Below are 25,984 nucleotides of genomic sequence, written 5' to 3' on the forward strand. Positions count from 1 at the left end.
GTTGCTTTTACATGGCTTGATTGACTGTAAGATTTTATTGGCTGCTACTAATTGGATAGGACTGATAGGTTGTTTAGTACTATAGCTAATTGGTGCATTTTGTTAATGGCAGTCTGATGAAGCAATTTTATTGTGAAAGCGCTTACTACTGTTTTACTACTTCCAATTAATATTTTTAGCCTGTGGCTGTGTGTTCTGGTGTTTTGCTGTGATTTCTGGATTTTATCTACTACTGTTGTGCTCTACACCAGATTTATCCAGGTACTTTGCTTGTTCTTCTTCATTCCCTAATAAAGTCTGTTGCACAATGACTGTAGAAGTAGCGCTGTTTTGCAAGAAATAAATTATTAAAACTTTTCTGCAATAAAAACACTAAATAGTATCAGTACCTGCATGAAGGTCTGTCTAATAAAGTCAATTGTGCAATAAGCATATGTTCAGACTTGTTTTGTAAGAAATCATGACAACTGGCCTGCAATGACACCTAAAGCAACAGCAATAACACCAAGTTAAATTGTGTACAGCAAGATTGTCTGGTTTTCACCCCTTGCATGTCAGCTACAAGTATTCAGGCTATGAGGTACACTGCTGTAGTCAGGTATAACAGTGTACTATTTGTAGACTTCAAATAATAAACCCATAATCAGATATTGTTTTTTTGATTTCACAGATATTTCAACACACTAACAATGTAATGTGTACACCTGAATTCAAAGTAGTAATCTTTCATGCTTGAATGTCATGCATATGTCTTCAACTGTCACTGCAGTCAAGCAAAAAACTGTACCACTATTAGCAGGTCATATTCTGCTGCCAGGTGAGATTTAGGCAAATATCAGTCAATCAGTAATTAGCAGTAGGTCGGTTTGCTAAATGTTGTGTATGAAGTACATTTTTGCTACACACAGACCAGGGTTTGAATCCAGTGCTATGTAGATCTAAATATTGCAGTATCAGTCACGTAATATTTATAGATATTCTCTCTATAGGAAGTACAGGTAAATGGGTGAGGTAGTCCATATTATGAGTACATTATTGCATGTGTACATGTCGCAGACTTACAATCATTACCAGAAATGTGAAAATACAGCATAAAAAATAGGAAATAAGTTTAATAATAATAAAATAAAATAAAATAAATAAAATATGCAAGTGGCCTGGAGTGTGTGTTAAAGGTTGCTGCAGTCAATTAATACATTTGATGTGGATGTCCACTGCAGTCACTGCTATTGGGTTCTATCCCCATGCCTGCCACTTAAGGCATGATAATTGTATACTGTCTGTACTATACACATACATGTCTCTCAAGTGTCAGGCTGTCATAGTTCATAGGTTCATAGTTTAGTACTAAGATAACTTCCCTTGTGAGCCATTTCAAGCCTAGCCAAGTATCCCTTGTGAGACTCAAACCCTGCAACTTGTGTTTGTAAGGCAAACACCTTAGCCATTAAGCCACCCTCCCAACAAATAAACGGCCTTTACAGAACTTGAACTCAGGACCCTGCACACTATATTTACAGTAGTTAACCACTAAGCCATCATAGCAGTGCATAAGCCTCAAACTTTATAGATTCATAGGTTAGTACTAGGTTAACTGCCCTTCTGGGCCATTTTAAGCCTAGGCAATTACCCCATGTGAGAATCAAATGCTGCACCTTGTGTTTGTAAGGTGAACACCTTAACCATTACACCAACCTCCCAAGTTGTATATTCTCTCTTTCACAGCTGTATTATCCTCATATTTTATTTTATTTATTTTATTTATTTATTTTACATTTGTTTACCGGGAAATGTCCAACTGGGCAGGGTTGCCTATTTTCAGTGGAGGCCTGAGGAGAAAAGCTAAACACGGTATTAGAATAAAGAATAAAGAATGTGTAAAATAGTAACAGTAGCACTGTGACACAAAAATGTTTGGACAAAGTTATACAGGCAATATAAAGATTTCAAGTACTGGTAACATTATCACCACATATTTGTAGCTACACAAAGTTATAGATACAGTAAAAGATAACAGAGTGAAGTGTCTGCATACAGTGTATATATAATACATAGAGCAGTAATCACACACAGTATAACATAATAGCATGCAGAAGAAATTGTGCTAATATTCATTCTAACTGATAATTTGAGGGTTAGTAGTCCAATGTGAGAATATCTTTGAGATGAAATAGAGGAGGATGAAGTAAGGATATTGATAGGATTTACCCATGAACATATCAATGAGTTGGCTAAATAAGACTTAAGAAGGCTCTTAAAGTTGTATATGTTATCCAGTGTTCAGAGATCTAGAGGAAGTGAGTTCCATGTTTTAGTGACAACACTAGTGTAGATGGAGTCCCTAGAGTTATATTTACTTTTAGAAATTTCAACCAGTGCTTTGTTGGTACTTCTTAGTGGACATTTGCTGGTATAGTGGAGTAATAATCCTTGTAGGGCTGTTTTTTTATGGGGGGTTGATAGAGAATTTAGTGTGCTATTATAAGTTGGTTAAATGTTAATAGGCTTGGAAATTCTAGCCAGGATAGTTGTTTGAGGCATTGGCATTGGTGGGATCTGTAGGGTGAATTAGTGGCAAATTTTGTTTTTTTGTTGTAGCAGTCATTTTGTTTAGGCTACCTCTGCTTAGGTTGTATGTAAATAACAAGGTCACAATACATAAGCCCATAGTACACCTTGGTAGCTATAAAGGTGCACCTGATGTGCAAGTGTTCTGTGTAGTTGTGTACCTGCAGTTGTTAGTGCTTGGCCTGTACTGTCCCCTGCACATAGCTTGAGAGGTATGCACATGCTACAGCAGCTATAGGCCAATTTCACATATATATATAAAGGCCAGACCTGTAGAGTAGATTGCAGTACTGTTGTCAACTATATAGGCTATAATGGTATTAATTGACTGTATTTCTCTCTCTCTCCCCACCCATTATCTGCAAATATTTATTATTGTTATGCATTGTTTATGGTTTACTGTTATACGTTGCTCCACAAACTTTATTTTCGGGCATGTGTTTTATTATTGCTATGTATTACAATGGTTGCATATTAACATATCTTGTTGAATTACCTATCCTGTTGGCCATATGCCATAAATGTTACTGACATGCTGTTAAGATACTGCCTGCTTTGTTATTCATTGTTGTGTTTCACATAAAATGCATTGAAATGAAATGGGGCCATTTCCAATGTTCTGGCATGATGTTATTACTAAATATGGTTTTGTGCAAAACTAACCTAAATTTATTGCTTCACCTCCATAACCACAGAACATCAGGGTAGGCCACTTCCTGCTAATCTGCCTACCCTACCTCAGCCGGCTGTGGCACTGGGTCCCAGCATGCCTGGGACCCAAGCCTGTGGTGTCCCCTCTGCTGGCCCTGCACCACCTTCAGGTGGAACCGCCTAGGGGATGGGGCTTCTCCCCTCAGGGAGCAGTGGCAGAGTCACCCAGGATCGACTACTGGCCATGGTGCCCAGGATTGTTAATAGGAGCTATAAACATCACCTGTGCCAGAATGAGGGAAGACTCGACAGCCTGGTAGGGCCTGCTGGCCCTGGCACCCATCATTCAGCACAGCCCCCTTCAGGGCATTGAAGGAGACGTGTGGATTGCACATGGGTGGGAACCTTAGGCACATGCACTTCGGCTTCAAAAACACCATCCCCATCCAAGATGTTTACCCTTCTCATGTGTCACACACCACCCCTATCTGCTGTCTTGTCTGTCTGCAATTGCATCCTCTGCTACTCAACTTACCTACCAACACATACCTATATCCCTTCCCCAACATTCTACTCTCTCCTTATTAAAAAAAAAAAAAAAAAAAAAACAGGCACCTGTCCCACAAAAAAAAAAAAATAAATATCACCCCATACATAGCTCTCCATTTTGCACACATGTTCACTGAACATAAATAATTTGGTCCAATTGGCTTGACAATGCATTTATATTGTCCTCACACTCTCTCTGAGGTTTGAGGGTCAAAATTCATCCATAAAATCTGTCAAACTGCACAGCTGTTGCACTACAAGAAATGGAAAGCTATGGTCCTTTCCTACATCCATCCTTCACATCCCTACCTGCCTTTCACTATGTTTTACCCTTGCTTACCCCCATTTCACCACTGTTCTATCACCCCTTTTTCTTTTCTTTTAAACTTTTAGTGTGGGTTTGCGCAGAGCTAAGCAGAATGCCTCAAGGTGGCATGTCATGCAGCACTATGCAAACTCGCTTAAATGAATTTGAAACTGCCTTAATGATCCTATGTGTTTCTCACAGTGTCAGGCACATGTATAAAACAATCTCCCTTACCATGTTTCAAACCCAGGCCCCTGTCAACTACAGCCTACTGCACTAACCCACTAGGCCAAACAGTTCTTAAATAAAGCAGGTGTTTCCAGCAATACATACTGATTGTCACTGACAGAGTGAAATCAAACCTAATGTGACAAATGGGAGCGTATCTGGGACTCTGATGCAGAAATGCACCAGTAGACAGCCAAATAAATAATAACAGAAATACAAAAACAAAAAAAGTTGATGATAGTTCTAACAAACACATGTATTGTAGTGCTTCCATCCACTGCATTCAGTAAACATCTTCAGACATCAACCATTCATTCACACAAGTTTAAATAGGATGTGTAACCATGACATCACTTCCTGATATTCTTAAAGCTGCATTCCACATAAATTCACTTATCAATGCAAATGTTATGACTGCATCTAAAATATCAAATAAAACATTCACTATTAAGTGTGATTATAAAAAAATATATATACCTATATGCAAACACACAAAACACAGTCATTATCTGTCTAGTGATTTAAACTTTAATACACACTTCAGGAAACTGTATTCATTTGGACCTGGGGAAGCCTGGGCATTTAATCTTAGTTGCCACAATAATTCTCTCTCCTCTAACCTTAATGTGCAAGCTCACTTCCAATGTCTTGTTGCACTTGATCAATAACCATATACTGAAATTCATGATAAGGGTACTCCATAACATGTCTAGCCAGGGGGGAGCAGCAGTCATCAAACAGAAAATAATCAGTGAGAAGGTAAGCAACTACAGAAATAGGGCAGCTTATGTTTTGGTTTGAATGTTACCTTTCTGTTTGTTTTTTATTATTTATGCACCACTGGGGAGTTGCAGTTCACTGAGAAGTAGGAAAATAATGTAGTTATGCCAGGGGTTTTAGAAAGGGACATGCAGTAAGTGCACACTACTGAGGGATGCCCGTGGGACAGACAGAAACAGAGTGTAGTCAGGCAGAGGTTTTTAGTGTTTAAAGATGGTGGTGCAGCTCATTGGAGGAATAAGTAAACTCTCAAGAGGAAGAGGGAGGGAATAGACAGGATTGACAGGGCTGGGAAGCTTACAATAAGATTATGTTAGGAGACTGAGAGAAGGGGTGGCTAAGAGACAGGGCTTGGAGAAAGCTGAGAGAAAACAGGTTTGACAGGACTAGGAAACTTACACTAGAATTATGTTAGGAGAACAAGAAACAGGGGTGAGGCTATGGACCAGGACTTGGAGAAAGCTGTGAGAAGAGAAAAATAATCACCCAGCTAGCCCAGGTCAGTACCTAAAGGTATCTGTTTATCTGTGTGAATTCAAAGGTAGATTTAGTAGAGCATCAGGGAAGTAGAATATAAAATAAATGTAAAGCTTTAGGAAACTGTATATATTTCTTACAATTAATGGGAGAATAAAATATAAGAATATAAAAGAAATGTGATATACAAGATAAATAAAATATAAGAATATAAAATAAATGCAAAGTTTTGGAAAAATGTATATATTTGTTATAGTAAATGGGAGGAAAGGAGGGGTCCAGTAGTGTGCAGAGCAGAAAAATCAGTAGGAGTATCACAGAAAGAAGATTATAATAGACCTACACTGCTCACAGTCTGTTGATAAAAATAGAACTTGCAGTGGATTTTAATGGTTTGTACAGGGTTCCACTCTCCATGCTCTTGTATGCAGGCAGTTGCATATAGCAGAATACATACATACAGCAGAATCTGTCACAGCACACAGGGACATTACTCAATAGTGCTACTATCTTGGTGATAGCCACACATGTAGTGTGTAGCCAAACTGTGGGGTATGATGTGTGAGGCAGCAGTGGATAGTGCAGGCCATTATGGCTGTGTAGGGTCTGTACATAGTGGGCATCCATGTATCTGTTCCTGTAATGTGTTTTACTCTTGTTGTCTTGCAGGAATGATGTACCGACAGAGACATTCTCCATTTTCATCTGAAGAAAATTATGTTATAATGGATGTCCTCTGTTTCAACCATTACATCCTACTGTTAAGGAGTTGCCACAATCATGAAGAGTTGGTAGCATTGTGGGCTGACCTTGTGAGGGTTGTTAATTATATTGGCCAACAGGACAGGACTTATGAGCAGGTTCGACACCAAGCCACAGACATGTTCAATGCTGCACGTCAAAAGGTAGCTGTTGTTCCCAGGAATCGTGCTGTCACTGGTAGAGTGCCTGCAACAGAACAACCACTCTTAGCCAGAGAGGAAATCCTGGTGAACCTAGGATCAACCCACATCTTCCAGACAACCATCAGACCATTCATCCTGGAGGTGGGTGCCACAGCGTCCACATCGGGAGAGTATCCAGGTAAGCTGACTGTGTTCACCAGTATAATACATTAGCAGTTATTGTGGCAGGCTCTACAGACCAGTACATGGCTGACATGTCTATTTGCATTGAAAAGGGGGTTGTCTTTTACCCACAGTTGTGCACCCATGCTCAGAATATCAGAAATATAGCCAGTACCACATTAGCTACTATACATGTGGATGTACTCACATGTTAAGTTGTAAAACTGCAACATTTGGTGTTGATGACAATACCTTTCTCTCACGTTTTCACAGGTGTGTCAGGTGTGGCTGGAGTTTGTGGTCCTGTACCTGGTAAGTGTGATACTGTTGTTTTTCCAGATCAGATATAGCCTATGATTGCTAAGGGCTGCCAGTTTGCCTTTCACACAACTGTTGTGTTTACCTAGAGTAGAATACGTGTATGTTCCATTTTGGAGCAGTTAACTACAATGCATTGCCTAGGGAATGACTGGTGTATATTTGTACAAACATTAACGTATTTGCACTTATAGTTATGAGCAACTAAGCAGCCTGCTATACTTGAGGCAATTACTCCAAGATGTCTATTCGAATACAATAGGGAGAAGGTGCATACCTGAGGCAGTGCTACTACAACTGGCATATCATTGTCAAGATAGGAGTACTGGGTTTTATGTGTAGTTTTGTCACATACACTGTCATATTGCATACCTCACAGGTGTACTGAACTGGCAACGTTACCCGGATGTAGGTGACGTGCATGTTCTACAGGGCCTTGGTTGTCTGTGCATGTTGTTATGAGTGTGTGTGTGCTGTGCATGGGATCAGAGATGAGAAGATCTGGGACATGTAATGCAGTTGTGGATCCACATCTGTATGAGTCTGTGTGGATTACCATACATAATAGTGGAGGCAGTAGTGTATTGCTTTTGTCTTGCTTCTCACAGGTGAACAGGCTGGTTGGAGTCTGTCCCCTTCACAACCTGATGTCAGTGTCTCATCGGACTCTGATGGTGATGGTGGCCATAGTGAGGCACAGGTGGGGTTTTTGGTGGCTGAATCAATCCCAGAGGTTGACACCCCTCTTCTGCCCCCATTGGCCCTACACCCAGTCAGTATGCCCACATATACCCATTAACCAGAGGCCACAGATATTGGACAGTCAAAAGGTGGTGACATAGTACAGGACAGTGTGAGAACTATAGGGTTAGTGAGTGTAGACACTGGCCATAGCCAGAGAGATGGTGAGGTCCCACACAGGCAGACTGACAGGGATGCTCAAAGGAGGACTGCTGCCCATCCACGTCCTGTTGCAGGTGTCACACCATGGGTCACTCAACACATGTTTTGGGCTGTCATGGAGGCATAGGCATGAGCTGAATGCAACACTAGATGTATGCTTAAGGTTATGGATACTGCACAGTCTGACATCCGTGACTGCCTCCACCACATTGGTGATGCCATGGAATGTTTCACTGATGTAGTGGACAGATGGTTGACTCTGGCAGTGCCTGTCTTTGAGTGCAAGTTGTCTGTGCTAGGATATGTGGTTGGGGTTGGGAGTAGGATATGTGGATGTAGGTCAGCAACATCATCTGCTAGTACTCCACGTGGCCATGCACTCTCACATTCCTGTAGTGGCAGTACCTCCAGCACTACAGAGGGTGGTGTGCTGTCCATGCCATGATGTGGCAGGCCATGGGCACATGGTTCTGGGTGGTCCTGTGGGGGACTCCACCCCAGCAAATAGCAGCCACCATCACATACTAGCACCACATCTGACCTTGGGCATGGTGCTGCCCATGCTACTCATGGAGAATCAAGTTCCCATGTTCATGAATTGAGACGTTACATCTGGGTAATATGCATGTACTGTAGATTGTGGCAGACATCAATTATGCTTATGTAGAGGAGGGCAATTTAGGGCCAGTGACTATTCACACGGCCATAGAATGCATAACAAATGCATAATGATTGGTCACATGGGCATGTTTCTGGTGCTATCAGGGGACATATTTACACACACACAAGTTGGATGCTGTGGGATTAAAACCCTTACCTATCTAGTATGATACACTATCACTTGCAGTACTTATCACATGTGCCACACTGTTTTCTTGATAATATGCTGTCAGCCAGTGCTCTTAAGGTGAATGATATCAGCAGGCCTTGTAGAGAAGGGAATGTAGAGGCCAGCAGCCATTCACAGGGTCATAAAATGCATACCATTGCATGGAGACAGCCCATATGGGCATGTTCATAGTGCTGTGAAGGCATATATTGAGATACACACACACACACACACACACACACACATACACACACACACATACACACACGCGCGCACACACAGATGTACACAGTTGGAGGATGTGAGGTTAGAACTCCTACCTATCTAGCATTACACATGACAGCTCACAGTACCTATTGCACGTGTCACAGGTTATGTCTGTTGTGTATGTTGATTCAGGCATAGTACTTGTGAAGTACCAAAAGTGACCTTGTGTTAGACAGCATGTGTGGCCTGCAGAGTGATACTGCTTAGTACTGTTATTGTATCTAGTGTCCTAGGGGTGGTATACCTGATAGTATCCCTGCTATATGTGTACACTTACCAGTCTGGCCATATGTGGCTGTTTGCAGTTTGATAAGCAGACATGTGTAGGGACATTATGCCATGTCTAAGGACTGTGTTGCACCATTATACATTACACCACCTGCATACCTATATCTGTTGGCAGGGTGACAACCCGCAGGCTCAAGGGTCTGTGGGTGAGTGGATTATGTACTTTTGTGGCCTTGGTTAGGTGCTATTGGACAGCTGTTGTGATGTGTATGTGCAGATAACCTCAGCATTCAGGGGTATGTGGGAACATTCGTACATCCCTGCCCATATCTATATCATATAAATATATATATATATATATATATATATATATATATATATATATATATATATATATATATATATATATATATATATATATATATATATATCTATATATATATATATATATGTGTGTGTGTGTGTGTGTGTGTGCGACATACTGATAGAGACATTAAGCAAGCGTGAGAGAGATAGGAAGAGACAGATATGTATATGTAGTTGTCTGTCTGTACAGACGTATTTCCACAAAGCAAGTCTTTGGGTGGTAGAGGCAATAGACTTGGGCTCAAGTTAGCTAAGTGTAGGATCATGCCCAGTGTGATTGTCAGTGCTTACAAGGTGACTCCAGGTCACAGCTACCTGTACTCCAGTCCGGGATTATTGTCTGACATGGGCTGGCGCACTGGTTACCACAGTACTGCAGTAGCCTGGTATTGTCCAAGGTATTTGACAGCTGTTTGCTGACCTTAATATGTGACTCAAACTTCAGAACTGTAGAGAGCTTCACAGATTGTCCAGACTCTTGCCACATATTTTTGGCCCATTTCACATAACATTGTTGTTTTCTAGCAAATTAGTGGCAAATCAGTCAAGATTGCAGTAAATTAATACTGACAGATATTTGAGTTTCAGACTGTATGCACAGCAGGAGAGTTATGCAAATGCAGAACCTGTTATTCTATCCACATTCTATGCTTGTAGGAACAATTCTTTAAAACCTGTCCCAAGTTGTGGGCCTTGGTCTCACTTTTATTCACTTTATTTCAACATATTTCCTGCTGTCAGAGGTTGAAATGTATGATGTGACTGGAGTATACAATGAAACATCACACACATGGTGACAGTCTGCATACCTCTCCCTGTACCTGTTTTTACAGAATTTTCATAATTTCTCCCTATATCTCTGCTGTGTTCCCCATACAGTTGTGGTTTCCCAGTGCTATACTGTACGTCAGCCACTGACTTGTTGTACCTAATGACACATTTAACTGATTGTCTTCACATCCTGCAGCTAATCTGACCTGTTGCAGCCTGCTGTTAAACTAGCCACCTGATAGGTTACTCAGGGCATGTATAATGTCTGTCTGTAAGTATAGCCCTTTGTGCCTCCATTCACTCTGGCTTTGTCCAGCTTTTTTGCAGTAACAGATTGAGGGGTTCTGACAGTCTATGGGACTACCACCATGTGTGTACCTCACATGCATAAGATATTGGATGTTGCCAGATTCAAACCATCAACACTATCACATATGCTACAGTCCCTGGCCCACTGAGCCACTTTGACTGTCAGACAGAGATGCTTCCTCCATCACACTATCGACAAGATAGAAGAATTTTCTGGTCTGCTAATATATCATTACAGACTTACTGTTACAGCAGTTGTATGGCAACACTGATGTGTTTGGGGTAAGGGAGACCAGCCTACGCTCTGCTGACATAGACAGACATGCAACAGTCCTGGGACCCCACTGTTTGGCATCTCCCTGGACTACTGTCATGTACTTTCCAGCTATGTGACCTAGTGGCTATTATGGGACACATAGTAGTTAACAGAGTACCTGTTGTCCCAAGTGTCTGTTAGATTTGTACAAGTAGCCCACCATCCCATTATAGATTTCTGCAAGTAGCCCAGTAGCACACTATATATAGCCCATGATATTTCCTTGCATACATGTGGCAGGTCCATACATATGCTACTATATTATAGTTTCCCTCACAAGTGGTATACAGGAGAGTGGCATACCTTGTGAATGCAGCAGTTGACAGACCTGTAGTTTGGGGCTGACTCTGTCTGATGCAGGCAGTCCACAGCCAATACATGGTGAGGTACAGGTTGTGTGGCCTGGCTGACATCACATTTTACTGATATGTATGTGAGTTGGTGTACAGTGTCAGTCCCAGGGGCCCTATTGTCAGTGCATGTGCTATGCTCTGTCGCTTGGCCAAGGCCAAAGCATATTGGGCATGCCTACATCTGCCTACAGGGACAGCCTCAAGGGGTTCCTCCTCTGAGTCCCCCTGTGGGTGTGGCTGTGGTGACCTAGGCATGGATGAGGCACTGTGTATCCCTTCCCTTTGCTGATCCTGCTGCAGCTGTTTCCACAGTATCATATTGTGTAGCATGGCACATATGGCACATATTGTGAACATCTGTGCACATGTGGTTAGAGAGTACTGCAAGGCTCCACCAGATGTATCGAGGCACCAGAACTGTGACTTCAACATCCCAAACAAAAGCAAAATGATGTTTCTGATTTGTGTGTGTGCCTCATTATGGCATTCTTCAGTGGGTTGGTGTGCATTTCTGAAAGGTGTCATCATCTCCAGTTCCAGTGCATAGCGAGCATCCCCAAGTAAATGGATGTGTGGGATGTTCCCCCAGCAAACATCTAGTACAGCTGTGATGCATGCCAGATATGAGAGTTGTAGTAACTGATAGGGCTGCCAGCACACACATTCATGATATTTCCCTATTTCCCATGACCTGGCAGTTAATGGAGTGATACCTCTTGTGGGTGACATAGATTCTACCTTCTTCATCTGGTGATGCCTTGATGTGAACATGAGTGCAATCTATGGCACACAGTACCTCAGGGTAGTGTGCTACACATTAAAAGAGTTGCTTAATGCTGGCCATCTCCCTAACGGTGTGGGGAAGGTAAAAGTGCTCACTGGCATGTGGTAGCATGGCACCAAGGAACTGGTGGAGTACCCTGGAAGCTAATGCCTGTGAGACCCATATCATGTCCCCAGTTGTTTTTTGGAAAGTGCCTGTAGCTAGTATCCTAAGGGCTACACATATCTTTGTTTCCACTGGGATGGGTTCCCTTCTGCCGGCTCTGGGTCTGAAATGAGGGCTGCAGAGCTCACTGAGTTGTTGTCGTATGTCCCTGTCTACCCTGTAGTGCTCTACAAACTCCACCTCATGTAGCTCCTGGTAGGTTTCCCTGGCCTGAAAACTCTTCTCCTTCTCAGTCTAGGCCTATGGTCAGCATCAGCAGCAGCTGCATTGACCTCAGCATCTGTCACATACATGGATAGCAGACCTGCAGCAGCTCCTAGCATTCTGTAGGTTAAAATTCCCAAGTCTGAACTCCAATGGTCCAGAATATGGGGGAAATCATATTGTAGGGTGTATGCACACTTTATTGTGCTCTGTTGTAGGTGAACTATGTGTGAATGGCTATCTATTATGCATTCCACCTGCCAAGTACATCATTAAGGGGATTAATGGCCCCAGTTTAAGTGAAACAGGGCTCACCAGTCATTAATATCTCATTGGCTTTCTCAGACAACTTTTTTTTGACAGCCTTCCTTGCTGAGTATTGCTGAACACCATGCAAACCCACACTGCAAAGATAAACAAAGCTTAGTAGTCAGTAGACACAGCCCCATGACAGGTCGCACTCAGCACTGTTGCACACCATGTCAACACACTCAGATATGCTCAAACCCACTGAAACATGCACCTCTAAGGTAAGCAAAGCATAGCCATCACCAGACACCCCCCCCCCTCTGCTGAACATGGCTGCCCACCATGTAAACAGGTATTACTGAGTATAAGCTTAAACGTTTGTGGATACACCCCCTTCTGATCTCAGCTACCTCTTCTGTGGACACCAACATGGCTCTATGCCTACACGGATGGGATCTGTGGACACAGATACCCATTTCTGCTATTCAGTAACCCCGGCTCATTTGCATACAGATCCAAGCACAGTACCTGGTAACTATATAGATTCAGGCCCTGCCTCATTATCAATCACAGCAGTCCTACACTGTACATACATCACACAGTGTCCTCTAATGCATTACTGTTACATACTCGCAAATTCTGTTTTTTACAATTATTTCTATTTTTTGGCATAATGGCATGTTTGCTCACTGTGACATGCAGTGCAAACATACCTGGAATATTAAATATAATTATTTTATATTATTTATTATACGATTGTGGACACACGGGTTACTTTTGCACATATCTGTGTCCTCTATACTATTTTTGCCACTATGACTCCACTTTTACAGCCCCTGGTGTCATTTTTACTTCCTGTATACGGAAGTTTTCCATGTACATTATAGATAGCAACAAGGGGTCTGCACGACTGCCTATCTGCTTGTTGGATCACTCTACCTGCCTCATTTGCATGCATTTCATCTACTTATGAGGTAATTTGCATGCCATGGGCACTTCCATGTTTGTATGCTTGTGCACGCCCCTCAGCTCTTTTACTGGATCATACATCTGTTTACTTCTGTGTAAGCACCATGCCACTATGCCTACATGGCAACTAAATCCATGTAGGCTTTAATAAATTTCCTCCACTGTGTTTACTGCGACATTTAAAATTTGGTTTAAGAACTAGAATCTAAGGAATACTACCACTATAAAAATAGTTTCTGCTGAAGTGTTTGCTATTTTTACTTCTTTCATAATCCCTATGGTTCCAGAGATATGAACATTTGTTTGAAATGTGAGGACGTAATTTGATTCTGTCAAAAGGCTTAGGCTCCACTTTTTGGAAGTTACAGTGCAAACTTCCTGAGCTCCATTGGTGTGAATGAGTTAATGTTAGCCAGAGGTGTTCTTTGCAACACCTGCAATGTGCCCAGTATTGACTCCTTCTGCAATTCATATGGATTAACATGTATTGGTTACATATCTTAGTTGTTTGTCTTTTCAGATTTTCCCGGTTAGGGTTTGCCACAGCAGAACTCTGGTCCGCTAATGATTGGCAGTCAATTTTTATGGTGCCGAGTTGCCAGCCCGACACTCAACCTTCCACGAAGGCACGCCCATTCATGCATGTCTTTCGGAGGCCACTCGACCACTAGGAGGACATGCAGACTCCACACAGAAGGCACTCCAGCCGAGAATTTAACAGGTACCACTGCAGCTTTTCGGTTACATATCTTAGCATGATTGTAAATTCTTTTTTATAAGACCCATTGCTCCTACTACTATTAAAACTGCCTGGGTGTCCTTCTTCCACATTTAGTTTGTTTCTGCCTGTAAATTCTGATATTTTATGACTTTGTGCCTCTCTGTATGTTAGACACTGTAGTCACTGGGTGTAGCAATTTCAGTTTTCAATGCTACTTTTGTCTTCTTTTCCTGGACTATTACATCTGGTTTTCTCCCATCTATTTTTTTAACTGTTGGTAATGAGTAATCCCACATGATATAAACTTCATTTTCTAGAATGCTTTGTGGCTTATGTTTCCAATACTTCTCAGCTACTTCAAATTTATAATGTTTGCACAATCCCCAGTGCAACAGTCCTGCCACATTATTATGCCTTTCAATATACAGTTCTTCTGTCATTAGTGGATCACACCCAGCAACAAGATATCCAACTTTTTCCAATTCTGTTTTACAAAACCTGCATTTCTCTGTTTCTCCCACATTTTCAATGGACTTTGTGAATGAGCATGTATGTGGTGCACTATCCTGGACCACCAATATTAACCATTCGTCTTTTGGTTTAAATTCACCTCTCCTTAACAATACCTGCTTTTTGTCCTGATCAACATGAGGTTGTTCCAAGAGTTTTCTATACTTGCTACTATATTTAAGCATTTTCCACATTTTTTGCTTTCTCCTCTGATCCTTCACCTTATATACTTTCTTTTGTTTTTCAGAATATTCATTTGCTGCCTGATTTTTATCTACTTTTGCTTTGACTTCCATTCCTACTTAACACCAAAATGCTTCTGCTAAACTAAGCAGGGAAGTTATCTTAGGCTTACTGTCATGTTTTAAAATGTTCACTACTTTTGGATTATGTGACGTCAGCAGATATGTATGCAGTCCTATGATTGAAGATCTATACATGTAATCAGTTTCAAGACAGTCCTTACCTCCTTCAGAATGGGGAACATAAAATTTTGGTATACACTGATTTTTACGCGGTGGTGCAGCGGTAGTGTTGTTGCCTCACAGCAAGAGGTTCTCCCGTTCGATTCATAGCTGGAGTGTGGGGAGTGCCTTCTGTGTGGAGTCTGCATGTCCTCTCTGTGTTTGGGTGGGCGTTTGAAAGATATGAGTAAATGGGCGTGCCTTCGCTGAAGGTTGAACATCGAGCTGGCACCTCGGCATTCATGAAAATCTACTGCCAATCATTAGTGGACCAGAGTTCCGCTGTGGCGACCCCTAACTGGGAAAAGCTAAAAGACAACAACAATGGATTTTTACAAAATCATTTTATTAAGCATGAAGCATTTTCTTGTTTTCCTGTCCAACTGTTCTAGTACATTTTGGGGCCAATAAATCATGCCAAAACTGTACGTTATTGCAGGAAGAGCAACTTGGTTTATAGACTGGACTTTGCTCCTAGATGTCAGAGCTGTTTTCAACCACAGGCCTATCCTCTGAGGCATAACTACTTTAGGGTCCAGGTAGGGCAGTGGCAGTGGGGGGGGGGGGGGGTTCCACCAGGCTGCAGCCTAAAAGTGTTGGGTATTTTTGTCATAGTCAGTGGATGGAGGGTAGGCGGACAAGAGGAAACCAGCCTACCCTGTTGAGCTGTAGTAATAACATAAATGCAATTAAACTTCCATAATGAAATAAAACATAACACAAAATAATAGACAGAATGATGTTACAAATGTATACATATAATATAATAAATTAATAATAATTGTAAACACAATGAAAAATAATATGAAATAAAAATGTATTTAACAGAAAAACAATATAAAGTATATGCATTAAACAAAACATAGGTAATAAAAGTCATTATGATAATGAAAAATATAATTATATACACAATATAATAACAATGCAAATAATAAGAAATAAGAAAAATAAGAAATACATAAAAAAAAAAACAAATGAAGAGAAGGGGTGAAGTGAGAGAAAAAAAAAAAAAATAACATTAGTAACTGCAAAGATAATATACAAAACCTTCTACAAATAATTTACGATATTCTGTTACATTTTACTTTCACCAATAAAAAGGATAATAAATACCTTCATTACTTTGAATGCTACTCTGTTACTACCACAGACACACTATAGTTCAGATCATATTGCATCCAACAATCATTCATAGGACATATATTGTACATATGCATGTTCCATGTACACTAATTACATTTGATAGCAGGCCATACACGCCACAGCTATAGAGATCTGCACTACTAATAGTTTCATAAGTTCCTTGGTATGTACTAGGTTTATCGGCCCAAGGGCCTATGTAAGCCTAGCCAACAAGGTTCCCTGACTTTTGCAACCCATGAAGTTTATTTGCCTGTGACCCTGTTGAGCAGAGCAACAGAAGTGATCCCCGGGGTGAATTTCCTATTTCCCATCCACTCAACAAGATTTTTCTTGAAGAGTGCTAATGAGGAAGTTTGCTTGACATAGATAGGTAGCTTGTCCAGGAGTATGGGAAGTCTATGGGACAGGAATCTATCCCTCCAGTATGTTCTGTTTATTGTGGTGACTAGGTTTAGGTCCCTGGAGTGTGTAGCACAGAGGGACTGGGATTTATTTAGGTATAGCATGTCCAACAGCTCTAGGTTTGACATAGCTTTGTATGTTAGGCAGAGATCACCTTGGAGTAGGCGATATGCTACTGAGTAAACCTGGAGTTTTTTGAGATGGTCAGCGTAGGGCATCTGTTTGAGTCCCGTAATCAGCTTTGTGAGGTTTTTTTTGGCCTTTCTAGCTGTTGCAGATGTCTTGTGAGGTACATTCCAAAAGGGGCATTGTACTCAATAATGGGTCTAATGAGAGACGAGTAGAGGGGAACAATGACCTCTTTTTCCCTCGATGAGAACTCTTTCATGATGAGGTGTGTCACATAGAAGGGTTTCCTGACTACTGTGGGGATGTGATTATCAAAGGAGAGACTACTGCCCACCTGAGCCCAAAGGTCTCTTATCACACTTTCTGCATTAACTGGACTGTCGCCTATGTGGCAGTTCATGGGTACCGAGTTTTTACCAAAGGGAATGACAATGCACTTTTTGGCATTGAGCTTGAGGCCATGGCTCTGACACCAGGCATCAGTCTCAGTGATGCCCTTCTGTAGGATGTCCACGTCATTTGGGGACTTGACTATGGCACCTAATTTTCAGTCATCTGTGAATTTCATTAGCCAGGCCTTCTGTGTTTGCCTGTACTTCTGAGAAGGAGATGACCCAAGACTGAATCCTGTGGTACTCCACTTGTCACAGCTTTGAAGTCAGATTTGGAGTCTGCAACTTTTGCAGTGTGGGTTTTGTCACTGAGCGAGTTGGCAACCCATCTTGTGATGTATGGATTTATACCCAGTTTAGTGAGTTTATCTATGATTCCAGAATGGGGGATGGTGTCGAAAGCCTTGGCAAGGTCAAGATAAGGTGTGTGAACTGCCTTACCCTTGTGTATGTCTTTGGTGACTGTTTCAAAGAAGTTGATCAGGGTCAGGAGGCATGATCTTCCCTTCACAAACCCGAACTGGGTGGGGTCCAAAGTTTAGAGGTAGATTACCAATGTCTTTGTTTATGAGATCCATTATGATACATTCTATGGCCTTGCAAACCAGGCTCATCAGGCTAATAGGGCGATAGTTCCCAAGGTCCGTGGTGGCTCCTCCTTTGTAGAATGGTATAGCTGTTGCTGTGCACCATTAAGCGAGTACAAAGCCTGATGTGAGGCTGTGATTGAACGTGGTGCTTAGGTGGGGGGTCAGTTAATTCTGAAGTTCATGTAGAATGCAGCCTGTGATGTTGTCTGGTCCCATGGATGCTGTGTTCTTGGCTTTGGAGAGCACAGTTTTTACCTGCTCAGTTGTGACAGCAGAGGCACTGCATTCTTCCGGTATGGATATGGGCCCTTTAGGGAGAAGGGGGATAAAGTTGGCACTGAACCTATCAGCCAAGATGTTGGTGATATCAGTTGGTTCTTTAATATTTGTGCCATTGTGCTGTAACTCAGAGCAGATCAGGGTGTTGCCACTGAGATTCTTGACATAGCTATAGAATGCTTTGTGGTTGCCCTTAGAGTCAGTGGCAATCTTGTTTTCATAGCTGGCTTTGGAGGATTTTATGAGACATCTCAGCTTCTTACTGAGGCTGACTAGGGAGCTCCTCCACTCATGGGATTTTACTCTCTTTTGCAACTTTTTCTTCCTTCTGTTGTAGAATTTGTTTATAGCAGGGGACCACCAGATTGGCTTCCATTTTTTGGAAACTAGAGTCTTGGCTCTGCTAGGGATAGCATGATCCATGCACTTGTGTAAGTGCATATAGAGTTCATTTGTATAAGATTTGGCAGTCGTAACTGTATTGTGCATCTGCATGGGTGTCTTGAAGTTTGTCACTTCTGTCTTAAGAAGAATGAAGTTTGCTTTGAAGAAATTTTTTACAATGGTTTCCTTAATGGGGTGGGTGGGATGTGGACATCTATGGTGATTAGCTTATGGTCGGTTCTGACCAAAGAGGAGTTGACTTCAGGTGTGGAACACCGGTCACTCATGTTGGTAATGACCAGGTCTAGGATATTATTGCCCTTGGTGGGGGTTTGGATAAGTTGATCCAGGGCATTGGAGTTTATGAATTCTAGAAAGCATTGAGTGAAGGAGTTGGTACATGAGTAGTTTTCCCAGTTAATGGTGGGGTAGTTGAAATCACCCATTATTAGGGTGTTTGGTTGAATCCTAATATTTTCCAGTTTCTCAAGAAAAGAGGAGTGGGAATACTGGGGCATGGTGGGAGATCTGTAGCAAGCTACAATATGGATTGCAGTTTTGCCCAGAGTTAGTTGCACTTGGATAATTTCAGATGCATTATGTTGGACAACTAGCCTGGAGGTGTGGATATCCTTAATGAATATGGACACACCTCCACCCTTGGTGTTCTGGTCCTGTTTAGATGGCCAAGTTATATGCTGGTAATGCAGGGAGTGCTCTCTTGAGCCTTGAACCAGGTTTCAGTCACTGCACAGATATCAATGTTCTCCATTTTAAGGAGTGCCTCGAGTGAGTGCATTTTGAGGGTTAGACTTCTAGCATTGAGTAGCATTACCCTCAGTTGTTGCTTGCCTGTTTCTGTTACAGTGGTGGGTTTGTTGTTTGAACCTTGTCTAAAAAAGGCACTATAGGGGTGGCAAGAGCCTTATCCAGTATCTGGAATCCCAGGGGCGACAGGTGTAGGCCATCTCTGGCAAAGCATTGTGGCCTGTTGACCATACTGTCACAGGCAGACAGATACTGGATCCCCTTGGAATGACACCAGAAACTTAGCCAATTGTTGAAGTCAATCATTTTGTCCTTGTGCTGCGGTATCATTCTGGGTGTAGGTAGGATGCTACTCAGAGATAGGGTAATACTGGCCTGGATTACAAGATCAGAAAGCTCCTCTGTGTCTTTTTTCATGTTGTCCAGGGAGATACGTCTCAGGTCATTCACACCAACATGGACAATGACTGAGTCATATTTGTACTTGTTGTGAAGTGACCTGAGTGCGTGGGTTATGTGGCGTATCCTGGCACTTGACAGGCAGTTAACAGTAAACTTCTCCTTGTCTACTCTGGTGAGTGGAACATCAGTGTACCTGACTATAGAGTCACCTATGACTGTGTTAGGCACAGTGTTTTGCCTTAGGGGCTGTGGTTGAGTGGTACACTGGGTCTGCATGTTATGTGCCTTTTGGGTTGTGTTGAGGGGTGGACGTTGCTTGTGTTTCTGCTTAAGAGGTCTCTGATGCTTGTGCAGTTTCTTATTGAGAGCTTGCGAGAATGTTTTTGTGTATCTATGTGTGGGTTTTGGTGGTGTAGGTATAGTGGGACTATGTGATGAGTGTAGTGTGGTGCAAGTGTTTACCTTCTCCTCTTTACTGAGAAGTTCAGTCTTGGGTTGAGAGAACTTTGCTTCCAGTTTGGAAAGATAAATGAATATCTCACAGGTTGTAGTGTTGGGTGGTAGGAGGAGGGGGTTGTCAGTGTACATGAGGTAATTGCTACATTGCCCCAAGATGCCCAGATTCATCAGGTAGACAGGAAAGAACACCGGGAGCTGGCCCTTGGACATGCCTGGGTAATCACTATTTCCCTCTAGACAAGTGAGGGAAGTAAGTACTAGAGTTGTTTTTCTCAAAGTAAACTGTTAACCACTAGGAAATGAGAAAGGATGAGAGTTTTAGTCATTTGTAGCTTATTTAGTGCATACAACAGATGTGAACCAGTGCTAAGCATGGAAAAACAGATACAAGTGCTAAAATTAAGAAACTGGCTAGATCTAAGGGAAAAACTGATGGCAGACTTTATGGTGCCAAGAATGGTTTAATCCTAGCTAACCAGTGCTGTGTGATGCACAAAACTGCGGAGACATGGGTTTTTAATCAGAAAGATGAAAGGGATAGAAATAGCCCAAAACGGCCAATAAAACTACAGTTTCTGAGCTGAAATCACTCCTCCAGTGACAGACAGGCTGTTCCAAAGCTCACCACTCTCACTGATGAACAGAGAAGCTTCCCTCTATCTTAGAAACATCTGGGCAACACAGAAGCTTGCAAACAGCCCAAAATTCAGCAAACTCTGAAAACTGGACTTTACTAGATCTAAAAATGTGGGAAACAAGTACAGGGATAGGATTTTTGTTTTTGAAGTTCAAGCAAATACAGCAATAAAAACACTTTTAACACGGAAAAGAGGCTATCACACTTGAGTGTGTAGCCCTTTACAGTTAAACAGATGAAAAACACTTAAAAGTGATACTTTAACGTGCAAACAGTATTTGGTTTCAAAAACAGTTCAGATAAGTAGCAAAGTTAATAAAAAAGTGGTCAGAACAATGTGACTACAAAAAACAGGCAATAAAAAGCAAAACAGAAGTACTTAATCCACTCAGTCTCCTTTTTTCTCTCTGCTGCTGTAGGACTCTGCAGGACACCCAGGCAGGCTCTTGGTGAGGTATTACAAGTGCAACAACCACTCAAACACGGGTTTTTAAATAGAAAGGGGTAGAAATAGCACAAAACAGCCAATAAAACTACAGTTTCTGAGCTGAAACCACTCCTCCAGTGACAGATCGGCTGTTCCATAGCTCACCACTCTATATGATGAAGAGAGAAGCTTCTCTCGATCTTAGAAAGGTCTGGGCAACACAGGAACTTACAAACAGCCCAGAATTCAGCAAACTCTTAAAACCAGACTTTACTAGATTGAAAAAACATGTAAAAATGACACTTCAAATTACAAACAGTATTAGGTTACAAAAGCAGATCAGATTAGTAGCAAGGTTAATAAAAAGTGGTCGAAACAATGCGGCTAGCAAAAACAAGCAATAAAAAGCAAAACAGAGGTACTTAATCCACTCAAAGTCTCCTTTTCTCCCTCTGCTGCTGTAGGACTCTGCAGGGCACCCAGGCAGGCTCTTGCTGAGGTAATACACGTGCAAAAACTGCGCAAACTCAGGTTTTTAAACAGAAAGATGAAAGGGATAGAAATAGCACAAAACAGCCAAGAAAACTACAGTTTCTGAGCTGAAACTATTCCTCCAGTGACAGCTAGGCTGTTCCAAAGCTCACCACTCTCACTGATAAACAGAGAAGCTTCCATCTATCTTAGAAACGTCTGGGCAACACAGGAACTTACAAAGAACACAGATTTTAGCAAACTCTGAAAACTGGGCTTTACTAGATCTAGAAAGGTAGGAAACAAGTAGAGGGATAGGATATTTTTTAAACATTAAAGCAAATACAGCAATAAAAATACTTTTAACATGGGAAATAGGTTATTGCACTTGAAGTGTGTAGCCTTTTACAGTTAAACAGATGAAAAACACTTAAAAAATTATACTTTAATGTGCAAACAGTATTTGGTTTCAAAAACAGTTCAGATAAGTGCCAAAGTTAATAAAAAAGCAGTCAGAACAAAGCGGCTAGAAAAAACAAGCAATAAAAAGCAAAACAGAGGTACTTAATCCACTCAAAGTCTCATTTTCTCTAGCTCTGCTGCTGTAAGACTCTGCAGGACACCCAGGCAGGCTCTTGCTGAGGTAATACAAGTGGAAAAAAATGCTCAATCATGGGTTTTTGAACAGAAAGATAAAAGGGATAGAAATAGCCCAAAACGGCCAATAAAACTACAGTTTCTGAGCTGAAACCACTCCTCCAGTGACAGATAGGCTGTTCCAAAGCACACCACTCTCACTGATGAACAGAGAAGCTTTTGTCTATCTTAGAAAGGTCTGGGCAACACAAGAACTTACAAAGAGCCCAGAATTCAGCAAACTCTGAAAACCGGACATTACTAGATCTAGAAAGGTGGGAGACAAGTAGAGGGATAGGGTTTTTTTTAATGTTAAAGCAAATACAGCAATAAAAACACTTTTAGCACAGAAAATAGGCTATCTCACTTGAAGTGTGTAGCCCTTTACAGTTAAACAGATGGAAAACACTTAAAAAATTATACTTTAAAGTGCAAATATTATTTAGTTTCAATAAAGTTCAGATAAGTAGTAAAGTTAATAAAAAAGCTGTCAGAACAATGTGGCAATAAAAAGCAAAACAGAGGTACTTGATCCACTCAAAGTCTTCTTTTATCTCTCTGCTGTTATAAGACTCTGCAGGATATCCAGGCAGGCTCTTGCTGAGGTAATACAAGCATGAATACGTAATGGTAGCACTACTGTACTTTTATTGATGACAACCTAAAACAGTATTCAAAAGAACTGTAATACTGGACTGTGGTTTTAATTAACATACTAATACATGTATATTTTTGCTTTACAATAGACAAATCCATACTCAGTGTAATACAACTGTTTACCACAATAAGCTGTATTTACACCTAATGCTAAAATAACAGCAGTGTTTGGAAGCATACATACCTCTTGCATCTCACATCCTCCTCATTCTTTCCTCATAGGTTCACACATTCAGTTACCATTGCACATTAAGAACACCAATAACAAACAGATGCAGCTGTTACTCCTACAACAGTGACTGTAAGTGATACTTATCTGTGGAGTACCAGCAGTCCTGCATTCCTTGATCCAATGGTTGAGGGTATCCGTCTTCCTCATCCTGAGGTCTCAGTGTTATTCCTACACTGTTTGCCAGTGCAGGGGATACTGGTAACATAGGACAGATCTCAGGCCAAATTATTCCATGCATTTGATCTGTAATCTGATCCATGATAGTGCTCCCGCAACAGCCGGGGATCATAATCATTCACTAGTAGTCCAAACAACACTTTGGATTCTTGCACACCTAAACTTTGAGACTGAAATCTCAGAACATCTACCTGAACACTTGCCACATCTAATGCAGATGAAAACTAATATATAATGACTTTTCCTGCAAATTTCAGTTATGACAGATACTGAGGATGCACATTATTGGACTTTGCAACATTTGAAAATGGTGAGCACTGCTTAGTTTTGGGCAAACAAATTGTCCGTGTTTGTGAGATAGGGAACAATAAAGTGAAGTTCATTACTACAAATATTGTCATATCTATGCAAAACTGACAACATTACTGTTTCATCCATCAGGAAAATACTTAACAGAAAAACAATCAGTGTCATTATTTTCCTTAAAACATGTTTTATTACACCGTCAAGCAAGGAAGTTTGAATGGACACGCTTTTATCAAGTCAGCATTTGTACGTGCTTACCACAAGATGTTTCCTTAAAGACAATATCAGCATTGTTTCTCTAGAGGATGGAAAACAATTCTATTACATGCTTTCCTGCAAACATCAGCAAACAGATGTTTCCATACAAAGTCTAAAACAGAATACCAAGAAGAAAAACAGGATCTAAAAACACTATAAAAGATTATAGCAGATTATATTCTTAGAGGTATTTTGGTAGGAACACACTTGTTCTGAGATGTACAGGAGAATTATCTTTTATGCTGATCGAAAAGTTTAGGGGTATGGTGTAACTAAAACTGCGACAGAAGTCCGTGTGGTTTGTTAAAAGAATAAGTTATTTATTACTTACTGCTCTTAAAGTAACAGAGTGTTGTGCTGCAAAGTATATTCTTTCATCAGTGTACATTTTGCAAGTTTCTGTGTGCAACAGACTGTGAGTGCAACTACAACTAGACTTTGATTTCAGCAGAACCCAGCTGACAAGACTTAGTGTCTTAAGAAGACTTTGGTTCCAGCACAGTAAGCAGCACCTTGATAATTATTTTTTCAAATTCTACAATCCAATTTGCCATCTGATGCACATGCCAAGCACTGGATGGGTGCATTATCCCTGTGTTTCAAAGATACATCTTTGTAGCAAGCAGCAACAGGCATCCAGCAACATAACTCTCAAACTCATAGAGCAAGGAATCTGGACAACGTCACAAATAATGGGGAGGACAAAGACCTTAAAATAGGGACGCTCTTTAAATGTTGTTCTTACATACTTAGGAAGTAGATATAATAACATTGTATGCATAAACATGACTTTTCTGAAGGATATGAAGTCTGAAACTTAAATGTGTGCCATTATTTCCAGACTTCAGTCCTCAATAATTTGCCAGTGATTTTACAGAAAACCACAATAGTATGAGAAACAGACCAAATATATGAGTACAATATCTGGACATTCTGTGAAAATCTGTACAGTTGAGAGGGATGTGCAGCACACATTCAAACTGAAAATAATGTACAGTCATAAAATATTACACGTTACCTATAAATCTAGGGAAATGTTTCACTTTTACAATACTGCACTTACTGATTACACACCCCGTTATGTTGTTTGCTTGCAAATATACAGCACTATTTTACATGTCTGTGTTTCTTGATCATTCTTAAGTTATCTGCCTAGCAGTCTGGGGCTTATTGTGTGTACACCATTCAATATCATTGCATTTACAATGTCAAAGGAGTTTAACTGGGAATAATATGATATACAGCTGCCAACTAAGGAAAGACAGATTGTATGTCACAGGCAAGAAATTGACTGCTCTTTTGTGGGTAGAGGATCAAAGATATGCATCTGCTATGGCACTAACAAGACTGTGTTGGTCTGGTTATCCTACATATCTGGCATCCTGCCTGCTGTTTGGTTTAGTTATGGCTGAAAATTGTTATCTCTAATGCGTCCCTGGTACAGATGTGTAGTTTTTTTGAAGGATGGTTTTAGCCTTCTAGGTGTTGAGTCAATGTGCTATGGCTTGTCTCATAGCCAGTGCAAGGATTTACTGAGCATGGCTACATCTGTATACAACCACACCTGCTGCTGATTCCTCCTATGAGTCATCATTGGCCTGTGGCTGTATTGACCTTGGCATTGTAAGTAAGATGTGTTCACCATCCCCTTGATGATCCTGCTGCAGCTGTTTCCACTACATTAACTTAGATAGCAAAGCATGTACTATGAGCACTGAGGGCATGTCAGTGATGTCAGTGGATTGTAATAGTGCCCTGGGCCAGAGGTGTGTAGGCACTGGCTTTGTGTTAGCAGTAGCTGAAAAACATGCTCTATGGCATTACTGTGGACTGTGTGCCTCATTATGGTGTTTGTGTGTGTGTGTGTGTGTGTGTGTGTGTG

The sequence above is a fragment of the Protopterus annectens genome, chromosome 2.part0, assembly GCF_019279795.1.
Source record: "Protopterus annectens isolate FY-2018-M chromosome 2.part0, PAN1.0, whole genome shotgun sequence".
NCBI classification, from domain to species: domain Eukaryota; kingdom Metazoa; phylum Chordata; order Ceratodontiformes; family Protopteridae; genus Protopterus; species Protopterus annectens.